The following is a 23,394-nucleotide window of genomic DNA, read 5'->3' on the forward strand; positions in this document are numbered from 1 at the left end:
GAAAGAATGGAGAGATTGTGGGCACATTCTGCAGTAGAAGTCCATGATATGCTTGTTGAGAAGAGAGGAAAAACATTTCCCTTTCCACAGGCCAATGCTAGTTTAGTGATGTTTGCCTAATCTTGTTTCAGGTGGGACACAAGCACCCATAGTCCTTGCCTTAGCACCATAAAGTACTATAAAGTGCTCACATTGTGCGCTGAAATCTGGAATGAATTGTGCTTTCTGAATTAAGGCATAAACATTTTATTTTTCTACATTATGATTTCCCTTCTGTAGGGCTCCACTTCTATAAAATTGACAAAAAAAGAAAGTTGGATATAGTAAACATGGTAAAATGCCATCTTGCCATACCAAGCAATGATCAGTTTGTTCTATAAGCATATGGATTTTGTGAACTTACAATTACAAGAAACCCCCAGTACTTCAGTCCCTTGTTCCAGCGTTCTGTGGCCTCCCTCACCCCATCCTCTCAAATCATATTCATTTTACTTCAGGAAATGTTAAATGATTTCTTTGAGCCAGAACTGATTCACTTGGGTAATAATTCTACCATTCCACTGGGGTTAAATGAGTATAAAGATTATGATGATTCCAAAGAAGGAAAATGAAAAAATAAATTGGTTGTGACTAAGAAGGAAAAAATTGAAACACAATTGCTGGACTAAAGACAACTTAGGCAAAGGGGAAAAGCCAATTATCCTATGTTGAAAGATTATAGGCAATAATTTTAAAAGCTTTTCTATTTGCATAATCATTTTGCATCAGTGCAGCATTGTTCATCTCTCTTTACATGCTCATATTGATAAATTGTAAATTGTACTTCCCATAATGGTGATGCACATAAAATATCCTCTTTTCTTCAAATAAACACACCATTTTATGACTTTTTTAAAGGCTTATAACATTTTTTACTTTGATTTTTAATTACTACATTGATCATTTTTCTGTTGCACTTTGTTTTCTTTGGGGAAATCAAGGTGCTGTTTGTTATATAGTAGTACTGAAAATAAAGAGATTTAAAAATGTCTTGTGGTTTAGGAAAAAAGAGTAGGAGAAGTCTCACATTTTTATGTTTCAACAACTTTGAGATTTTTCTAAATTATAACAATTCTGTGGCATGAATTTGTAATCCCAGTGATTCTGGAGGCTGAGTTGGGAAAGATTGCTTGAGCCCAGGAATCTGAGGCTGCAGCAATGTGTGATCATGCCACCACACTCCAGCCTGGGCAACAGAGAAAGACAATATCTCATATATATATATATAAAACATTAAAAATTATAGCAACTTCTAATTAAACATATATAATAAATATAATAACAGCTGAATAACAGAAAAAAGGAAAATCATTAGCTAGGATTATATTGCTACTCTCCTTTTATCATGGAGTATAATATAAACCTTTTCAAATGCCAGATTTAAATAAAATAAGTCATATTGCATGTGTTTTTTATCACTCTCCCATTTTTCATTCACTGTAGTTGTAGGGACATTTTGAGTCAACATACTCTTAAAAGTTTTTGAAATTATCCCTTGAGTTAGAAGCAATATTTGAATAAGGAGGAACTTATGGACAGTTCCCCTTATGTGTCTTTCATAGATACTGGGAAGAGAATGATAGTGGGGAGAGTGATTCAATACATATTTTTCTCACTGTTGATACTTTAATTCTCTCATTCATTCATTCATTCATCAACATTTGTTGTGCATGTATTACGTCTCAAGGATGGAGGAAACAGCAAAGAAATGCAATCATTGCTTTTATGGAACTCCCAGCTAGTGTGAAAGAAAGAGCTGCAAACCAGTTATTATACAGTGATGAATGCCATGCGGTAGGATAGAAATGGTGAGCAGCAATCTATGGGCATTCTGGAGGATAAGGAGACCAGAGTCAGCAGGAGTACCTTGGGAGAAATGTCGCTTGAACTTAACATTGAGAGATGAGTTGCTATCCTAGTGAAATGTTAGGAGAAATCACATGTGCACAGGTGTGGAAAAGCTATGCTCAATGGCGGTAATGAGGATGGCTTTCCATGGCTAGAATTTTGAATGTTTTTGATGAGTGTTTAAGTGAAGCTAGAGAGGAATGCAACAGCCAGAGAGTATTCCGAAGGTGACAGGAAGCAGTCTATCTGTCTTACCCATAAAACACCATTATTAACCTTTTCTTAATTTTGTGCAGCTTTCTCTAAAGCAATAATGTACCTTGAAAGTCATTATAACTCAGATTTATACAGCTTTGAATTTTCCTGATTAAGGATCAGTTCTCCATTTCACTTTGTAATGTGTAGGCTAGGCCCAAGTTTCATAACTATTTCTTTAAGTTGATAAGCCAAATACAATTCCTTTTCTTTGGTCTTAAATACCAGTGAGTGCTATTGTGAATTGATGAATCCCTGTTATTTGTGAAATTACCTCTATTGTTACCGTCTGACAGATTACTAACAGATATACATCACAAAAACACCAGGTACTTCAGCTCATTTAACTGCTTTCATTGGCATTTTATTCTTCCCCCCATGATTACTGTCATTTTTATTTTTTTTAGCTCTGTGTTAAATCACCATCTAATTATGCATCATCACAGCAACTCATAACAGTTCAGCATCTCTTGCTCCTAAATTCTAAAAGCAACTCTTGAGTCTGGCTGACAATGAAAGTATCGTCCTTTTTATTGACCTTGCTTTGCCATTTGGGTGCTGGAACTTTTCAGTTCCATGATTGTGGTGGGCATCTGCAAAGAGAAAATGGTGCAGAAAAGTTCATTGGTCACTTGGGTAAGGTGAGGGATAAGGAGCAAAGCAGAAAACCATCTCCCAGTTGTTGCACTGCTAAATTCAAATGACTTGACTTGTTTTCTAGTTTCTAAGCACCTTTCTAATAAAAAAGTATTGACAACTGATGGGAAGCTGTAAGTTGAATCTTGAGTTTTTGATCAAATATGATCATTTAGGTCAAAACACTTAGTGTAGTTTCAAGCCAATTAATTTCTATTTCCTTACTTGTCAAACAAGTGGAATCCCATGTTCCTGTCTCATAAATTATTGCTTGGTCCCCATAGTTAGAGGCAGACATTTCAACAGGAGTTTCACAAAATGTTGCCTTTTCATGTAGTAATGATTGGAATTTGAGTTTTAGAAATTGCTCTATTGCTACTAACTAGAAATTTTCAGGTGGTAAATTTAAGGAGTGATGCAGAAAGAATATTAGTTTTGGTCCTGGTGAATTTCCATTTAGAATGTGGTATCTAAATGGAGTGGGACATGCAGGTGAGCCATTACCCTAGGGTCCCCAGTGTATTCCAGGGGCTCTATGAGCTCCTTTTTCACTTTTTATGTATTTTTATTTTGATGCCTCTATAAAAATAGTGAAGAATTTCAATACATTCATTTATAATCATAATCTCTTTTGGGATCATCACCTGTTCCCATTTATTAGCATTGCCAGGGAAAAGTGATGCATTTTTATTTTTATTTAATGAATAACCAGCTGCTTAAATGGATGTTTCATAAATTTAGAAGGTGCCCTGAACTTCATCAGTGAAAGAATACCAAAATGCTCTCTACATATGCAACAACTGACAGAAGTACTTGGCTTTCTCGACCAGTAAAATTTTGGAATAAGTAAATTTCAAATTACTCAACTCCCCAAATCAATAATCAATATATAATGACAGATTACAAAGGTACATCTGTTTTTCCATTTGTATTTTATCTAGAGGACCATTATTCAAAAATGGAAGGCTATAATGTGTTAGTGCTTCTATAGACCAACTTAATATGTGACACATCAGTGTTAAGTATTTCAAGATGAAGAGCTAGAGGCTCAGAGATTTATCCAACTAGAAATAGCAGAGTCAAGATTCAAACTCAGGTCTCTCTGACTTCTAAACACATGTTCGTTTCATCCCCACTAGTTTTTGTCAGCCAGGCATAGTTCCACGCAAATTTTCTAGTACATGTATAAGACATATTCTTTCATAATTCTCTAAGGAGATAATGTTGTTCAAGGGATTGAGAGAGGCTCTCTTAATAATCTCAGGTTCTGACATTGATTAGAAAGAGAAAGAACAAGAACTTGTACAGAGGCAGTAGAGACAAAGAGGATTTTCTATGTCCTATATTCTTAGGAAGGTAATATCCAGTCAGAACACATTAGGGCCTGGGGTCACTTTTCTGTGAAGGAAAGGGAATCTGAGATATACTGATTGAGGTGACCAGGTAATGTCAGGGGTTTCTCTTGTTTTCATGATGATTTTTATGGATTTAAAACATCCCCCCTCTTTGAGAAGAGTTCCCTATGCTAAAGGTTAGTCATTACTTTTAATGCCCAAATCTTCCAAGTTACTCTGCATCTCTGAAGCAGTGACTATGCTGGGATGTGCGAGATGAGAACATAGTTTGCAATTTAATTTTAGAAACATCACCATCTGATTCCCAGTCAGCTTCACACTGACACTTGTTTTATTCAAGCAGTCATGAGTGTCTTGCTTGGTGAGAAGTGAAGCTTTTGTTGATACTTTCTATATACTAATTCATGTTATTCCCTTGAAACTAGTTTGAAAAGAAACAGAACATGATTTTCAATTGTTTCCTTCAATTAGCTTTTTTTTTTCCTATCAAAGCAGAGTTACTTTTCTGATGGTGTCCTGCTTATTCCATAGAACCAGGTAACTCTATTTTCCCATTTGCCCCTCTTGCATGTTTACCACCTCTTGCCAAGTATCTACTCATTGAATATTCCTCTAGTCATCTATCCATCCATCCACCCACCCATCGAGCCATCCACCCATTGATCCATCCATTCATCTATCTATTCATCCACCCACCCATTCACCCACCTATCTATCCATCCATCCCTCCATTAATTCATACAGCCATTTATTAATTTCTTCATAATTCATTCAGTCATCATTCCCCATTTAACTCTCACTTCCCTTTTGGTTATTATATTTATCCTTTATTGAAATATTTTGTAAAAGTACCAATAATTAAAATAGCTATGTTTTTCATGTGTATGTATTAATATTTCTTTTATTGCAATACTAAAGAGGCTATTATAGAAAACTTATAACATATAAGCATGTATATACCCTGATAATGTCATTGTAAGTAGATGCACACTCATAAAAGGCAATTTGGTAATGTCATTTAAAATTTAAAATGTACATACTTTATGACCCAGTGAGTCCACTACCAGTAATTCATTCTAGAGGCATGTTACACAAACAGGCAACCACATATGAATAAAAATGGAAATAGATATGTCATTAAACTACAGATAAGTTAAATATCCACCAATAGAAGTCTGCTAAAAATAGCTATTTATATTCTTTTTCCTTTAAAAGACTATTTTCAAACTGTTTAACTCTTTCTTTAGTGTTTCCCCTTCAATTTTAGTTTTGTGTGTTGATTAAAATTGACAGAAAATAATGACTTCTCCTATTTGATATAGTTGACTTGCCTATTTCCAAACAAGACACTTTTCTGCTCTATTGTTAACACAAATTCATATATTCATTTAACAAATATTGTGTTAAGTCCTTACTATGTGGCAGTGACATTTGAGGTGTCTGCAGAGAAAAATTCCTTCCTTCATGGAGCTTACATTGTAGAGAAAGGATACATAAAAATTTGCAATACTCGTAATAAATAAGCAAACTGTATAGAAGGCAGTAAGTGGCTTGAAAAAAATGCCCAAGGCAAAGATATTTGGAATACTGGGGATAAGAGACATGGTGTGCTTTTAAATAGGAATGTTACAAGAGATTTCAATGAGAAGGCAACGTTTGGACAAGGATTTAAAGGAGGAGAGAGAGTTAGCTAAGCAGATATCTGGAGTGTGTAACGTCAATGTGCTGGATTGGAGAATGAGGGAAGATTGATAGGAGACCAAGTTAGATGAATAATGGAAAGCCAGATCATATGGGAATTTGTAGAACATTCTGAGGGCTTTGGCTCCTGAGTGGGAAAGGGAGCCATTAAAAACTTTGAGCAGAGGAATGACACAACCTGATTTATGTGTTAAATGGGGGCTATGTGGAAAGGAGATTGTAGGAGGAAATCCAATTAGGAGCTTATTGCAGTCATTTAGGTCACTGATGGTGGTAGTTTGAATGAGTGTCATAGTGAAGGCAGCGACAAGAAGATAAGGTTGAAAGTGAAGCTGATCAAATCTCAGAATAGTGAGATTTAAAAAAGAGGAGTCAAAGATGATTCCTCATCAATTAAAATGAGGACTGAGTGGATCATTTTGAGAAGGAAGATTAGATGTTCCGTTTTGAGTTCAGAAGAGAGATCTGGTCTAGAGATTTAAATTTGGTACTCATTGTCATATAGTGAGCATTTAAAGCTAGAAGACTGAATGAAATCATGAAATGAGTTGGTGTGGGTCTCCCAAAATTGTGAGGTTGGGCAGGAGTGGTGGAGCTAGCAAGGAACATGAGTAGTCAATGGGGAGAGGACTTCCCTATTCAAAAGTGCTGGAATAGCTAGCTAGCCACATGCAGGAGAGTGAAACAGGACCCCTGCCTTTCACCATATACAAACGTTAACTCAAAATGGATTAAAGATTTCAGTGTAAGATCTCAAACTATAAGAATCTTAGAAGAAAACCTAAAACACACCATTCTGCACATCTGCCTTGAGAAATAATTTATGACTCAGACCTCAAAAGCAATTGCAACAAAAACAAAAATTGACAAGTGGGACCTAATTAAACTAAAGAGCTTCTGCACAGCAAAAGAAACCATCAACAGAGTAAACAGACAATCTGCAGGAGGGGAGAAAATACAAACTATGCATCTGACAAAGGTCTAATGTCCAGAATCTATAAGGAAATTAAAAAATTCGACAAGCAAAAACCAAATTACCGCATTAAAAAGTAGGCAAAAGACATGAACAGACACTTCTCAAAAGAAGATAAACACGTGGACAACAAACATTGAAAAAATGTTCAACACCAGTAATCACCAGAGAAATGCAAATCAAAGCTGCAATGAGATACTATCTCACACCAGACAGAGTGGCTATTACTAAAAAGTCAAAAAATAACAGATGCTGGTGAGGCTATGGAGAAAGGTAACAGTTATAAACTATTGATGGGAATGTAAATCAGTGTAGCCACTGTGGAAAACAGTTTGGCAATTTCTCAAAGAATGTAAAACAGAACTACCATTCAACACAGAAATCCCATTACTGGCTATATATCCAAAAGGAAAATCATTCTACCAAAAAGACACATGCAGTTGTACGTTCACTGCTGCACTATTCACAATAGCAAAGACATGCAGTCAGCCTAGATGTCCATCGGTGATGGATTGGATAAAGAAAATGTAGTACATATACACCATGGAATACTATACAGCATAAAAAAGAATGAAATCACGTCCGTTGCAGCAACACGGATGCAGCTGGAGGTCATTGTCATATAGTGAGCATTTAAGTGAATTCAAGAGCGTTTAAGAGCATCTAAGTGAATTAACACAGGAACAGAAAACCAAATACTGCACGTTCTCACTGCTAAGTGAGAGCTAAACATTGGGTACTCACGGACAAAAAGATGGTAACAACAGACACTGGGGACTACTTGGAGGGGTAGGAAGGGTGGGAAGAAAGGGTTGAAAAACTAACATTTGGGTATTGTTCACCACCTGGGTGATGGGATCATTTATATCCCAAACCTCAGCATCACATAGTATACCCATGTAACAAACCTGCACATGTACCTGCTGAATCTAAAATAAAAGTTGAGGTGATATCAAAAAAACTTTCATCAATAAAAACAAATACAAAAGTAAAATGCTGCAATTTTATGATCACAAAAGAATTTTTGTTTTAAAGTTGAAATTGAGAAAATTATGGCTAATGTAAATATTAAAAATAATGTATTAGGAGTATAATTTCAGAAAAAATTAGTCATTGTCAGTTAATAGATCTTTAAAATTATTTAAATAACAATAGAGAAGAAGAATATAGATTGCACAATTTCTTTTTATTATTTCCAATTCTTTACATCTAAAGAATAATGTATGATTGGAAAAAGTATACTAAATGTGTGCTTTCTGAATTTGCTTTATGTGGGAATTGCATGTATGATAAAGATAAAAATATCACTTGGCGTAAATATGGGCTTTTTAATGAATGGAGTCGAGACCTTTGGGTAGCCATATGGTAAAATATCAAATTATTTTCATACCACATACTAGGGCAAACTCCAGTGAATCAATAATGTACTGGAAGCAAACATATCAAAGTTGCTTTACTCTTGTCTCTGCCAGTTCTCCTACCTCTATATCTTTTTGCATGTACTTTCAGTATTTCTTATTGTAGATATTAGCAAAATCAAATATACATTCTTATCTTGTGTAATTTATTACTCAGTGGGTAGCATACTGTAAACATGTAAACAGTCATTCTTTCTTTACTAAACAAGATAACCTGAAGATCTCTCTACATCAGTGTGAAGGGAGCTTCCTCATTCTTTTTTTATTAGGTATTGTTCCATTAATAACATCATAGTTTGTTTGAACAGTTTTCTTTCGGTGGTCATTTGCATATTTTCTTAACTTTTAAAATTAGATAATGTATAATCTTATACATTTCAAGTGTTCACGGATAAGTTCCTAAATTGCCTGGTCAAAGTTTTTATAAATTTATCATGCATTGTCAAATTTCCATAGGAATTGTACTATTTTGCATTTTCATTAGCAAGATATGTAAGCACCTATTACTGTAAAGTCTTACTAACATAATGTATTGTCAAATTTTTGGATCTTTGCAATATAATAGATGAAAAATTGCACCTCTTATGTTTGAAGTTGAGTACATTTGTGTATATTTCAGGACAATTTATATCTTTTTTTTTTCTCTGTGAGCCTTCTTATTATATCCTTTATCCATTTTTCCATTGGGTTTTTATTACTTTTCTTCTAGATTTTTAAGAGCTTTTCATATACTAAGAAGATAAACCCCTGTCCATTATATGAATCGTAAATATATATATTTTTTCATTTATCTTTTAGCTTGGATTTTTTTGCTGTGCAAAAGTTTGTTTTTTAATGCAGTTATGCATTTGAATTTACATTTTATTTTATAGCTTGTAGATTTTAAGTCACAGTTAGAAAAGTCTTTCCCATTCCAAGATCATAAAAATTTTGATATATATTCTTCTAGTACATTATTGATTCATTGGAGTTTGCTCTGGTATGTGGTATGAAAACAATCTGATCTTTTACCATATGGCTATTCATAGGTCTCAACTCCATTCATTAAAAAGCCCATCTTTGTGCCAAGTGATTTGAGATTTTACCTTTATCATACATACAATTCCCACATGTATTTGAGGCTACATTTAGACTTCGTATTTGGTTCCTTTAGTCTGTCCAAATAATACTCCATTACTATCCTGCTGTTTTAATTATTGTGGCTCAAGAGTATTCTTTAATTTTTGGTTCATCCTCATTATCTTCTCTTTAACCGTTTTCATGGCTATATACCGTAATTTGAATACTGTGAAGTTGTTTGGCATGCTACTAGTTGTAATATTCAAAATAAACTTTAGGCTAGGCACCATAGCTCATGCCTGTAATCCCAGCACTTTTGGAGGCCAAGGTGGGTGGATCACCTGAGGTCAGGAGTTCGAGACCAGCCTGGGCAACATGGTGAAACCCCGTCTCTACTAAAAATACAAAAAATTAGCCCGGTGGTGGCACGCACCTGTAGTCTCAGGAGACTGAGACAGGAGAATTGCTTGAACCTGGGAGGTAGAAGCTACAGTGAGCCAAGATTGCACCACTGCACTCCAGCCTGAGCGAGAGAGAGTGAGACTCCATCTCAAAAATAAATAAATAAGTAAAAGACTAAGAACCGTTTTTAGTTTGTAGTTATTTAAATTCATTTGACCTTCCATTTATTCCATCAATGCTTATTGGGTACCTATGCGTGCTTATTACCACTTTTCTACATACTTGAGAGCATCAGTGAACACAATAAATTTCTGTTCTCTTGTAGCTTATTGGGTACTTATTATGTGCTTATTACCACTTTTCTACATACTTGGGAGCGTCAGTGAACAGAATAAATTTCTGTTCTCTTGTAGCTTATTGGGTACTCATTATGTGCTTATTACCACTTTTCTACATACTTGGGAGCATCAGTGAACAGAATAAATTTCTGCTCTCTTGTAGCTGTGTAGCCACATGCATTAGTCCTATCTTTCAAGAAAAAAGTCTATTTGATTATTCTTCACATCATCTGAGGTTGAATTAAAGCAGAATGCCAACTTTTCCATCTTAATATTTTATGAAGAAAAAGGTGTTCAAAATCTTGTTCAACAACATCTATAATAAATTGCCTTTGATTTAGAATTGTAAAGAGTATGAAGAAAAGAAATAAGTGCTGGAGAAAAGTGAGACACCCAAGAGAGATCTTGTTCTTCTACTTATCTTGGTTGAAATTAAGTGTCTACTTAGTATCATAAATTTACAGTGCAGTGACCACAGAAGCATTTCAGCCATTGACAAGGCTAAAAAATGATTGTTCCTGTACTATATCAAGCGTTTAAAAATTGACTCCTGAACTGTTAATAATAAAATTGTAGTAATAGTTTTTTGCTAAAATTTAAGATTTATTGTCAAATCCCAGAAGCTATGATGAATTCGATATTCGGCATCAGCTGCAGCTTTGCCTGAATATTGCTTTCAGCACTTGACCACTTAGAATGACATAAAATATACATATATTTTCTGAGTTCCTTCACCATCAATTATTTTTTCCAAAGACAGAAGCCAAAATGTGAAAATAATAGAGACACGGTGCCTGCATGTCAGGAGCATATCAAGCTCATGACAACATTTTCAACAGTTAAAAGTTTTTTCGGCCCCAGATAAATTGTCCAGTGAGCAGAACTTACGTGGAGGCAACTTACTTGGACTTTGCCCTCCTGCCATATGCGATCATCTCATGTCCATAGCAATCGCCACACAACTAGAATAAATTGTTTTAGGGCTTGCAGTTACAAGCCCGCCTTACTCAAGGTTGTTATTTTAAAAAATCTCATTTAAGCAGTATACAGCAAACATTTAAACCTTATATGCAAAATAATTTCTTACAGGTTTTAATTTATCCCATTGATTTTTGCCTGCAACTTCCTTCCCATGTCACCTGCCTCACTTTTCAAATCTCGATAATCACCTCTGAAAGTGTATGAACTAGTTCCCCAGGAGGAGTAAAGAACACATCATTAGTTATTCATGGTATGGTGACTGCCTTGAAGTACATGTGTTAATATGGTGATTCTCAAATTTGGTATTCATTAGAATCACCTAGGGAATTTGCTAAACCACAGATTGGTGGGTTCTGCCCTGCGATTGCTAATTGAGAATGTCTGAGGTAGGGTCTCAGAATTTGCATTTTTGGCAAGTTCCCTGGTGATGCTGATCTGGGATCACTCTATAAGGACCACTAATATAATAATGGTATAACTTTTTGTTTCTCCTGTTGTCTAGGAGTTTATTGGAGGCAAATGCAATTCAGTTTCATTGACAAGCCTAAGAAATGATTGTAGTAAACTACCAGGCACAGAGTAGATGCTTAATAAATAGCTGTTGACTAAATGCTTAGAGAGCTTTACTCAATAGTACTAGGTTAGTTGCATAAACATTCACAGCTTTTGTACTTGTAAGTTACTTTTTCCCCCATTAGTCACCCATGTCTTCTGGGAAACTAAAAATTCAAAGATTATTGATAACTTTAGCTAAAATCCAAAGTACCTATATGGGGAATTTTGAGTTATTTATTAATCACTAGTTAATATAAAACACAGCCTTAAATGAACATTTTACTTATAGAAAAATTGAAATAAATACCTGTGAGTGTTTTGAGCTTATTTATATGTACTCTCAAAAAAAATCTCAGCAAAGATTTCAGATAACAATGATCACTTTTACCACTGCCTTAGATTGAATGCATTCCTTGCATAGAATGCATGTACAATAATATTCTTTGATGTCAATTATTATAACCTATTGCATAGTCCTATGGGGCAGTGATCTAGGAATAGAGTTCCCTGAGCTGGAATAATAAAAGACAAACATATATTTAAGTCAAGTATACAAAAAGTGCCAGTTTTCTAAATTGCTACCAACAGTCACACCTTCCACAAAGAAAATAACATGAATTAAAACAAAACAAAACAAAAACCATCATATTTTTATTTTACAAATTGGAGATGGAGAGGGATGAAGGTGAGAACTATTTACAATTTTGTTTCACCTCAAAGCAGCACATTGCTTTGGTATTGGTGTGCAGAAAAATGTGGTTCCCACTGAAGTCTCTTGTCTCTCTTTAGCAACACTTCTTCCACTCCGCCCCAAGGCAACCTGCAAAGCAACAGCAGGCTGGGCTGAGTTGGACTTTCCTTTATAAAGCAGGCAGATTACTCCAGTGTTTCCCTTGCCATGTGAAACTGAAAAAGCTGAAGATAAGCCTCAACAAAAATGTGGCCAATGGACTGTTGAGTCAAAATACAGATTGGTACACAAGATTCCAGAAGCAAATATTTTGAAGTGTCTGAAAGCAAAGATTTAACATGTCAGCAATAACATACACATTGAGCTTTAGTGCCCATTTCTGTTTTTTGCTTTCAAGATTGTGTTATTCTGTCCACGTATTTGTTGACTTGGGAACTGATGAAAGTACAGAGGTGAAATAAACCTTTGCCTGTAACCTTACCCTTTGGCTTATGTTCATTAAAATGATAAAACCAAATGATGTAATTTTTATTCTGCTTATTTTTTAAAACTCTTTTCGGTTGCTCTTTCCCTTACCTTATTTTCTCTAGATGCATCTTCCATTGTTAGCACTATCTGTAGTTCAAAAGTCTTTTCAGATGTTAAATTCTCTCTTGCAGTTATTGTCTGGCTTTAATTTTTAATGCTTTTCTTTCTTCCCCCCACACCTACTGCTTGTATTTTTCTTTTCCGTGGATTTGATCTCCTTGGCAGCTGGCATTGTCTCCATTATTTCATCCTGCTCACATAAATTTTGTCAAAGCACTCACCTCTCTTTTCCCCCAGAGGAGGAAGTAGTCGATAAAGAATATGCAACACCTTTTCTTTCTTTCAAAGAACAAGTAGCTATTTTTCATGAAATGTCTCCCTTGTAAATTTCTTTATATTTCCTTTTAATAATTAATTTAGTCTTTGTTATTTAAAAAGCAGTGTCATCCTCTTTGGAAGATTTGCTCTATATTACAATCTCATGAATTCTTACCACTCATAGAAAGGGAAACGATTATAAAGAGTTGATAAGGACCAAAGTCGAGGAAAATAACACTAGTTTATTGTATTTCTTCTCTTTCATTTAGGACAACTGTGCAAGGTTTTACATTTTATATAAATATCTCAATTCTATGTTAATATGGTTCCTATATTTCATGCAACTCAAAACACCTAAGCAAGTAGATAATAATACTAGAACATATTTTCTAAAATATAAAAATAGATACTTAAGAACAGATATATATTTCAAATTTACTGAAATCGGGTTATCTCTAGGAGATATGTTATCAATGTGTTTTCTGTAAATTCTTGGTCGTTAAAATTTTCTATTCTGGTTTTATGATAACTTTTATTTCTGGCATAAATGAATATCTTTCAGAACCCGTGCTTCCTAGGATGCAGTCAAGGTATCTTAAATAATAATTTCACTTAGACTTTTCCAGTAGGCAAGAAAGGGTAATATTGGTGGCTTGTAAGGTTTTGGGCTTATTGATACAGTTTGTAGACTGGAACAAAAAGGAGATTTCTTTATTTAATGAAGTTAATCTCAACTATCCCTGTGCCTCAGGGATAGATTTTTTAAAAAATATGGAAAGTTTTTAAGAACTAAACATCTTGAGCCCAACTTTTTGAGATTCCATGTCAATTGGCTGGGTGGGTAGGTAGGGGGAGAAGTGAGTATTTTTACAAACCTCTGAGTAGATTCTAATGTACAGTAATAGTTGGGAACCACTGATTTATAATCAAAATGGTAAGCTGTGGGTGCACATACAGGTCCAAGATCATCTTCAGGAAACTAGACGAGCCATAGCTTCTTATGTCTTTTGTGTGGTATTCCCCTTGGAGTCCTAAAAAATGGCTTCAACTTGAGTCTCACAATGGGTAAGTTTGCCTTTGCCTTTTCTTTTGCAAAGCTATTATATAAATGTCCAAATTATTGATGAAGATCAGGGTGAGAGGATTAAAGAGAGGGAGAGGCAGAGAGCATCTCTCACAATGTGGAACAATGAAAGAAAGCACATGTGCTTTTGTTTCGGCAAAGTATGCCACTAATCTAGTTGTATCCATCATGTCAAGCTTGCTTACAAATGTATTGTTGTCTGTCTATAGAGATGTGACATTAAGTAGCCCATATACTGTGTTATTTATTTGTTTATAGGTTAATTGTTCAGAATATTGATCTCCTGGGCTCATTTTCCCATTCTTTCTGAAATACCCTTTCAAATCAACAAACATAAAATAGAACAGATTCTTCCACACAGGGGACTCTTAAATGATGCAGATTCTTTCTACTTGGTGCATGTTAAAAAATCACTTTTGTAAGAAAGCATAATCCAGTACACATATTGCTACTACTCCAGAAGTTACTGCATTATTTTAGGCCCTAACTTTTGGAGGAATGGAAGAAACTAATTAGGATGCACTAAAGTTTTGACCACTTGCGTTTTGGTTAATTTAGCTATATATATATATGTGTGTGTGTGTGTGTGTATATATATGTATATGCCTTTAAATTGCAATAAAGTTCTATACATTTGAATTCAAAAAACTATTTAATGATGAATTACTAAGTGAGAGCTGCTGAGACAGTATGCCTGAAAAAAATGCAATAAAAAATAAAAGCCTAGTACAGCCATTATGGAAAAGCGTATGGATTTTCCTCAAAGAGTTAAATATAGAACTACCATATGATCCATCAATTCCACTTCTGGGCATATATTCAACGGAAACAAAATCAGTGTCTTAAGGGGAAATCTGCATTTCCATATTCATTGCAGCATTATTCATATTAGCTGAGATATGGAATCAACCTGTGTCCGTCAATGAATGAATGAATAAAGATAAGGTGGTATATATACACAATGGAATACTATTCAGTCTTAAAAAAGGAAATCCTGTCATTTGTGACAACAAAAAGAACTATGGCATGATCTCGTATGAAATTCCAAAAAGTCAAACTCATGGAAGCAGAGAATATAATGGGGGTTTACAAAGGGCTGGGGTGGGTGGGAATGGGGAGATTTTGGTTAAAGGATAAAAAGTTGCAGTTACACAGGATCAAATAAGTTCTGGAGCTCTATTAAACAGCAGGTTGACCCTAGTTAATAACAATGTATGTATTTATGAATTGCTGAGGGAGCAGATTTTTAATGTTTTTACCACTAAAAATAAGTATGTGAGGAGATGGACATGCTAATTAGCTTGATTTAATCACTCCACAATGCATATATATATCAAAACATCACATTGTATACCATACATACACTTTTTAAAATCAATTACAAAAAAATTATAAAATAAAAGTAAATAGAAAGGACAAAAAGCTTAATTCTGAGTAGTGGGATGCAGGCTGTTATGTGCCACCATTTTCTACTTCCCATAGTTGTCTTTACACGGTAACCTCTGCCTTAATTTTGTAATTTTTTTTTTTTTATTAACAAGAAAGTACATTCAAAGCCAGTTGCTTGGCTCTTGGGTGGGTATGTGAAGAGAAACTTCCTTAAGGGCCTGGCGATGGAATTTTAATGCCCTTGATGAAATTATGTGTAAACCAGACACTCAGACCAAAGAGCACCGAAGGGAAGGCAGAGCCAGAGGCGGAACCACGCAGGAAGGCCGACATCTAGAAGTCCGAGATGGCTTCTCAGAGTGAGTGCAGAGAGACTCTGACGAAAATCTGGAATTTTCCTTCTCTTCATATTTAATTTTCTAGGGTGGATCTCACCCAAAGAAAATTCTGTACATGAGAAAAATGTTTCTGGAAAGCACTGGTGCAGGCTCTGTCAGGTACGGTTTTTTTGGGAGGCCATATTTCTTAAGTATAACTTTAGTTTTCCTCATACCACAAATTTAGGTATCTCTAGGATCTTATCTACGTGGATGCGCTCTCATTGACTGAAATGTGTTTTTCTAGCCATGAGCAGGGCACAGGTAAAATGGTAGAGGATGAGTGAGGATTTTGCAATTATTGGAAACAGATGTGCACACATATTTTGATATCGTTGGAAGTATTTCTTCAGTGTAAATTCCTAGAAGAGAGATTGCTGGGTTCAGATGCAAACGAATACTCTATGTAGTTTTGTTAGGCATTGCCAAATTCCCCTCCATTAAGATCACATCAGTTTGCATCCTCACTATAAATGTATGAGAGTTCTTGTATCCCCTGCTGCCTCACCAACAGAATGTATTGTCATACTTTTAAATTTTTGCCAATCTGACAGGTAAGAAATGGTATCTCGGTGTGGTTTTCATGGGTATTAGTCTTGTTATGAGGAGGATCATTTTTTCATGTGTCAAACAGCCATTTGCACAATGTGTGTGTGTGTGTGTGTGTGTGTGTATGAATTGTGTTGTTTTTTGCCAATTTTGCTGTTGGCTTACCGAAATCCTTTTGTTTTCCTTATTCTCCTGTCAATAGCCACATAACCTGAGGAAGGGAACCTAAACATTACATGCAGGCAGAAGCTCCCAAGTGCTTGATTTGGGTTTGGAACCAGGCTGGTTGCTTAGGAATTAGCTAGGTAATACAGATTAACTATATCTACCTTCAGGTTTCTGATTCAAAATGACCAGGGTGGTCCCAAGATCCTGTGTTTTGAAAAAATTTTTTATTATTATTATTTTCTATTATTATACTTTAAGTTCTAGGGTACATGTGCACAACATGCAGGTTTGTTACATATGTATACATGTGCCATGTTGGTGTGCTGTACCCATTAACTCATCATTTACATTAGGTATATCTCCTAATGCTATCCCTGCCCCCTGTCCCCTCCCCACCATAGGCCCCGGTGTGTGATGTTCCCCTTCCTGTGTCCAAGTGTTCTCATTGTTCAATTCCCACCTATGAGTGAGAACATGCGGTGTTTGGTTTTCTGTTCTTGTGATAGTTTGCTGAGAATGATGATCCTGTGTTTTTAGCAACTAATCCTGGTGGTTTTGGTGCCCAGCCATGTGTGGGAATTATTGATAAGACTGCATTTCCTGTAAGAACACCAGCTTCAGGGTCCCTAACTGGGAAGAGAAAGAACGTACTAGAGGAGAATGAGCTAGAGGTGGCTGAGGAAGGCTGTTCATACTTCAGGAATGCATCAGAACATTTTAACTTACTTTTACCTGTCAACTCTGTCCTACCTGGGGAGAATGGAGGTGCTGTTCAATCCATTCCTGATCCTCCAAATGCACTTGGATCTGCATTTGTTATTACTCATTCCTGGAGTCTCATCTTTGCAAATGTATTGCAAATGAGTTATCTTTAATGTTTTCTGGAGGCATATTCACCTTTTGTGTCATTTTGGAAATACTATTGTGAAATTAGCATGACATTGTTAATTAGATAGAACTGATAGTTTGGTCATTTTATGTTCAAAAACAGGAAAGAATAAAAATAAATTCTTATATTTTAGTTAGTATATTACAATTAGGCCTATCATATGGAAACAAAATACTGACATTTAGTTTGTAGAAGCCACTGATTCTTGCCCTCTTATTCTTCATTTTTTCATGAGGTTAAACTGAGGGTGCTGTATGAAAAAAAGATGTACCCCAAAAGCAAAGTCATTTGAATTTGCTTCAAGGAAGTCCTGTAGTTGACCTTGAGAATCTTTTTAGATATGAGAAAATTGAGCTCATAAGGACCTCCAAATTTTGAGTCAAATTCAGCAATATGTAACAAAAGAAGACTTTAACTTAGGAAGCACTTAGTAAGAGGTGGCCGTGTAAGAAAGGAGGTGTTGCTTTTCTTAACTCATTTCAGAAAGATTATTTTTAATTTCCACTGAATAAAGAACAGGAGGGGATGTGGTTAGGTTCGATGACAGAAAGAGTTTCCTTCTGGGTAGAATTTCTTTTGTGGTTATGAGCTCTCTTTTCCATGCAGGAAGTGGTTTTTAGAGTGTAGAGGCAACTGCAATTTTTCTTCAGGTGATTTAAATGCTGCTTTACCTATACTATGAAAATGTTTGTATTTTCCATTCTACTGTGTGTAAATAATTTACTTGCAATAAAAAAATTTAAAATTCCAGTAAAATTCTGGGAGCTAATAAGTAGAAAATATGTGATAGAAGACCTATAGGGTCTTTGAAATCTTTGATGACCCCAGTGATGTCATGGTGCAAAATAAGATGGAAAATCTTTTCTTAAAGTGATTCAATTTCTGCCGCAAAGTGAGATTATAAGATGGATTTTAAAAAGGTTATTTTATTTGTAATGAAATTCAATAGAAGTAAAACTATGTATAATATATATAAAGTTTAGTCAAAATCCTTTTCTCAGTTGTTAAGTGATTCTCCATGGTGGGACCTAGGACTAGAGTTCACTGGTGGCTCAATTTCTTCAAGTACTGTGTCCCACCTTGCTGAAAAAGTCTGAGTGACGAAGATCCAAGGGTAGCCCATATCTGCTTTGTCTGTTATCTAATAGTTTAGAACAAAAATATGAACCAGTATGGTTTTCTCAGTTGTTTCTTTGAACTAAGAAACATGAAGGGAAGTTGCCAGTTGGTCGTGGAACCTAAGGTCAAAGAGTCAGGATACTGAGTGTTGTAGCAAATTTATGAGCCAGTATAAACCCTGACAGCTTAAGAGTCTCTTTAGTGAAAAGCTGACAATGGAACAAGAATCCAGAGAGAAATTGAGAGGCCCCAAGAGAGGGATTATAGGGCTTCCTTGCTGCTAGGTTCTCGAAATCTCCAGAAAATTCTCCACCAGTTCTGAGATCCAAGATGTCTTTTGTATTCTTAAAATACATTTCACTTTTCTTGCAATGTTATTTATTCTCCTTTAGTCAAAGTAACCACACTAATCAGTTATATCCAGACATAAATAATTTTTGCAGAAGTCATCAAGAAGCTTCATTTTACTTCTTCAATGAATGTATTTTTTTGAAATGTAGTATTTATTATTAATGTGAATATTTTAAAGGATATGCTAGTGACATTTTTGGAAAACTGAAAATAAAGTACATTGAATTTTTTTTTTATCAAACCAATCCATTAAAATCAATTTTTATTTTAGGCACTTCAGTATATGCTATGTGCTCTTCTCTAGTTATAATAAGTCATATTCAATGATTAACAGAAGGACGATGACAAACAATTTATGAAAGGGGAAAAATGCCAATTATCTTGATAATTGTTGAAGTAACCAAGCATTTGATGCAACTTTTAAGTTTCTACGTGTATAAGCAATCCTGCTACTGGGTATCTATCCAAAGGGAAAGAAATCATGATATCAAGAAGATACCTCAGCTGGGCACAGTGGCTCATGCCTGTAATCCCAGCACTTTGGGAGGCCAAGGCAGGCAGATCACTTGAGGTCAGGAGATTGAGGCCATCCTGGTTAACATGGTGAAACCCTGTCTCTACTAAAAATACAAAAATTAGCGGGCGTGGTGGCAGGCACCTGTAGTCCCAGCTGCTTGGGAGGCCGAGCCAGGAGAATCGCTGCAACCCAGGAGGCAGAGGTTTCAGTGAGCCAAGATTGCACCACTGCACGCCAGCTTGGGCAAAAGAGCAAGACTCCATCTCAAAAAGGAGAAGAAGAAAAAAAGAAGTTACCTGTACTCATATGCTTATCACAGCACTATTCACAATAGTAAAGGTATGGAATCAACCTATGTCCCTAAATGGAGGATTAGATACAGAAAATTTGGCATATGTATACCATGGAATAGTACTCAGCCATAAAAAAGAATGAAGTGTCTTCAGCAGCAGTATGGATGGAACTGCAGACTATTATGCTAAGTGAAATAACTCAGAAACCGGAAGTCAAATACCCCATGTTCTCACTTGTAAGTGGGAACACATGGACATACAGAATGGAATAATAGACATTAGCGACTCTAAAATGTGGGATAGTGGGAGTGAGGAAAGGGCTGATAAATTACCTTTGGGTACAATGTTCACTATTCAGGTGATGGATACACAAAAGGCCCAGAATTCACCACTATGCAATGTATGCATGTTAGAAATCTGTACTTGTACCCCCTAAATATATAAAAATTACAGAAAAATTAAAATAAGCTTATATGCACGTAGGTAGCAACTAATTGACCTATACAAGAAATTATTTTGTTTTATGAAATAATGACCACTAGTTGGAGACTGAAATGTGTTTATTTAAAAAGCTTTACTATTAATCTCAATCAAATCTCATCTTCTCCTCAGCTGTTGCCATGGAAGCGGGATGTAAAGGAGGTGGGGGCTGAGGCCTGGTGCTGAGTCCCCTCTCCCCTGAGTCCTTTCCTAGGCATTGACTTCTATGGTGTGGTAGGCAAGATGGAAGCAAGCATATGGGGAGGCAGAAGTGTTTTTACTTGACTGCCCATGTGTGGTGGTTTCATACCTTCCCTTAGGCCAATCTGGTTCCAGCTGAGGATGTTGATAGTGTCTGCTGGCATTAAGGTTTCTAGCCGGATAGTGTGCTTGGTCTTCACTGGGTGGCATTTATCATTGCCCCAGCCTTCTCTGTCATTGAAACGTTCCCTTAAGGAATAACCATGTCTCCCTTCACTTCTCTAGCAGTACACTTCTTTGGATTAGACATCCTATCTATTGGCTCAGAAACTGCTGGAATATTCTCAGCTCATTTCTGTACTCTATTCTATGAAAGTGGAATGCTTTTCCACGTGCTCTGAGGGCTGTGAAGAGCTGGGAAAGGCTGCCTAGGAATGCCAAACCCTTTAATTTCCATTGGCATGGGCTGCTCCAGTGGTCTCTATCCCTTATAAATCTCTAAGCCAGAAATAGGCAGCCTTCTTTATATTCAAGAATGACCTATAAACTTTGAGATAAACCTCTGAAGCACTTACTTCCTCCTCTCCACAACTGGGAAAACAGAGCAAAAAATAACACCAACATACCTTCAGAGTTCCAGAACTCTCTCCTAAGGATCCCTTAGCATGCTTCTCCCTGGGGCATTGCCAGCATGGACCTAGGGGTTCTACAGCTCAGCAAGCCCCCAGCCTGGGAACCAGTTGTCAGTAACTCCATCCTTCTGGAATCTCCAGGCTTCACAAATAATTATCTTGGCTTCTCACAGGGGAAGCATCTCTTATTCCTTTATCTTTTTTTCATAAACACTGGAGTACCCACCTCATCTGGCCCCACGGTTCACTTTTTTTGATGTGGGAATGGGTGGAGGGTTGAACAGTTGGTGGAAATTCTGCACTGGGCCTCTCAACAAGTCCTTCAAGGAGGTGTTGGTCCCAGTTCCAACTGAGAACAACTTCTTGTCATTATGGGATAACTTTTGCCTTTTCTTCAAAACAGCATGCAAAATCTCACTCTACCTATAAATCAGAGACTATATTTGTCCTTAATCCTCAATATTTTATTCAATGCTTTTCAAATAATAGAAACTCAACAAACGTTTGTTAAAGAAGAAAGACAAGAGCAGTTTGAGTAAGTTTAAATCTTATTTTCAAAAAAATTTAAGAAGCTTCTAAGAGGGATGGAAAATTTCTGACAGAAAGGAAGGCTATATAGAGGTTAGCATGGATTTACGAGAAAAAATCTGGTCCAAGTAATCTGACATAATTCTTTGCTGACACTCTCTGATGAAAATTAATGATTGGAAGATGATGTATTAAGATATTGTATGCAATTTAACTCAGGCAAAGTTGTGTATTATATAAAATAGTAGAGAAAAGGGATTTGAGAATCAGTATTAAAGGAAACAGCAAATAAAGAGAAATAAATAGGTTTTATACTGTGCATATAAAGGATGAAGATAGCAACCATTTCAGTTTGTGTCTGTTTGTCTTTTAAAAACTCATCTGACTTTTTATTTGACTGACCTGACCAAATTTACATGTTGTTTTGGAGCCATGGAAACAGAGTCATGATGTGCTATTGAATGAAACCAAATAAATACAGACGGGCTTAGGTGTTAATGAAATTTTTTATGTTTCATATGATTATTTGTGGGATTCACTTGTATAATATAATTACTAGTTCACATTTCCTTTAACATTTCTCTCGTGATTTTTTTTCAGATGGAGAATCATACTTGGAGTACGGTAGATTTTAGAAAAATTTGTAAAGAAAGAGTTATCAGCTTCTGCTTACTGTAGATACCTATGCCCTCGTAAATTTGGAGAGATACTCACTCCATTTCAGAAGCATTCCCTTCTGAAATTGTCATGTATTGACTCTTCAGTCTCTCCCGGTAGACATGGTAAGCTGCTTAAAGACGACATCCCCTTTGTCTTTGAGTTAGCAGCAATGATCACAGAGTGTAGGACGTAATAGGTACACAATAATAGTTTAATGCATGAATGAATAGTTATCAGGAGCCCCTGCACCAGTCTTACAATCCTAGCCCTGGTATTTCATATACTGGTGTAAAATCTTAGTTACCCAAATGCTCCTGAAATTGCTTGTTTCTCCCTAACCCATGATAAGATTACTCAGTTCTTTGCTGATAGATGACTTCCCAATTTCCATTAGGATTTTCTCTGAAATGCATCTTGCTTGCTGGGGCACTACTAACTTCCAGGCCTTGCCAGTCAATTATCCAGAGACTAAACCTTGCTCCCACACAGACCTCCATGACTAGCCCGAACTCTCTGGGGTTAAATAACCCTTCAGATCATGTTCCAGCGTTATTAGTGATCCGAAAGTCTAAGCAAGTACTCTTCATTTATTTTCCTCCAATCCTGCCTACATTTATCTAACAACTAGAAAATATTATTCTTTCCTTTTGCCCATTTGGAAGATCCACCAGGAAGAATTTAATAGATATTAGACTGGGGTTCATCCTTTAACAACATAATATTTATTTCTTCACCTCAAGGTTAAGAAGGTTTAATCTTTAGAAAGAACTCTTAGTTTCTGCCTCCTGCAGTACAGTTGGGAAGAGCTTTAAATTCTAATCTGGAAAAGTTAAATGATGGGAATGGGTGCTGGTCATATTTCTTTAAGGATGGGCTAAGGGACTTATGCAGGAAAAAAAAGTCTCATAAAAGTAGGTTAGAGTTCCAAGTGTTGCAGCTCTTTCAACATATGTGATGCTGCTGCCTGGGCACATATCCTTCTGATATCAAAACTGATATTGATGTCAAAGATACAATGTGTTTTTGTGGAGGAGAACAGTGAGTGAGGTTTGGGTAACAG

Source organism: Macaca fascicularis, chromosome 13 (genome assembly GCF_037993035.2).
Source record: "Macaca fascicularis isolate 582-1 chromosome 13, T2T-MFA8v1.1".
Lineage (NCBI taxonomy): Eukaryota > Metazoa > Chordata > Mammalia > Primates > Cercopithecidae > Macaca > Macaca fascicularis.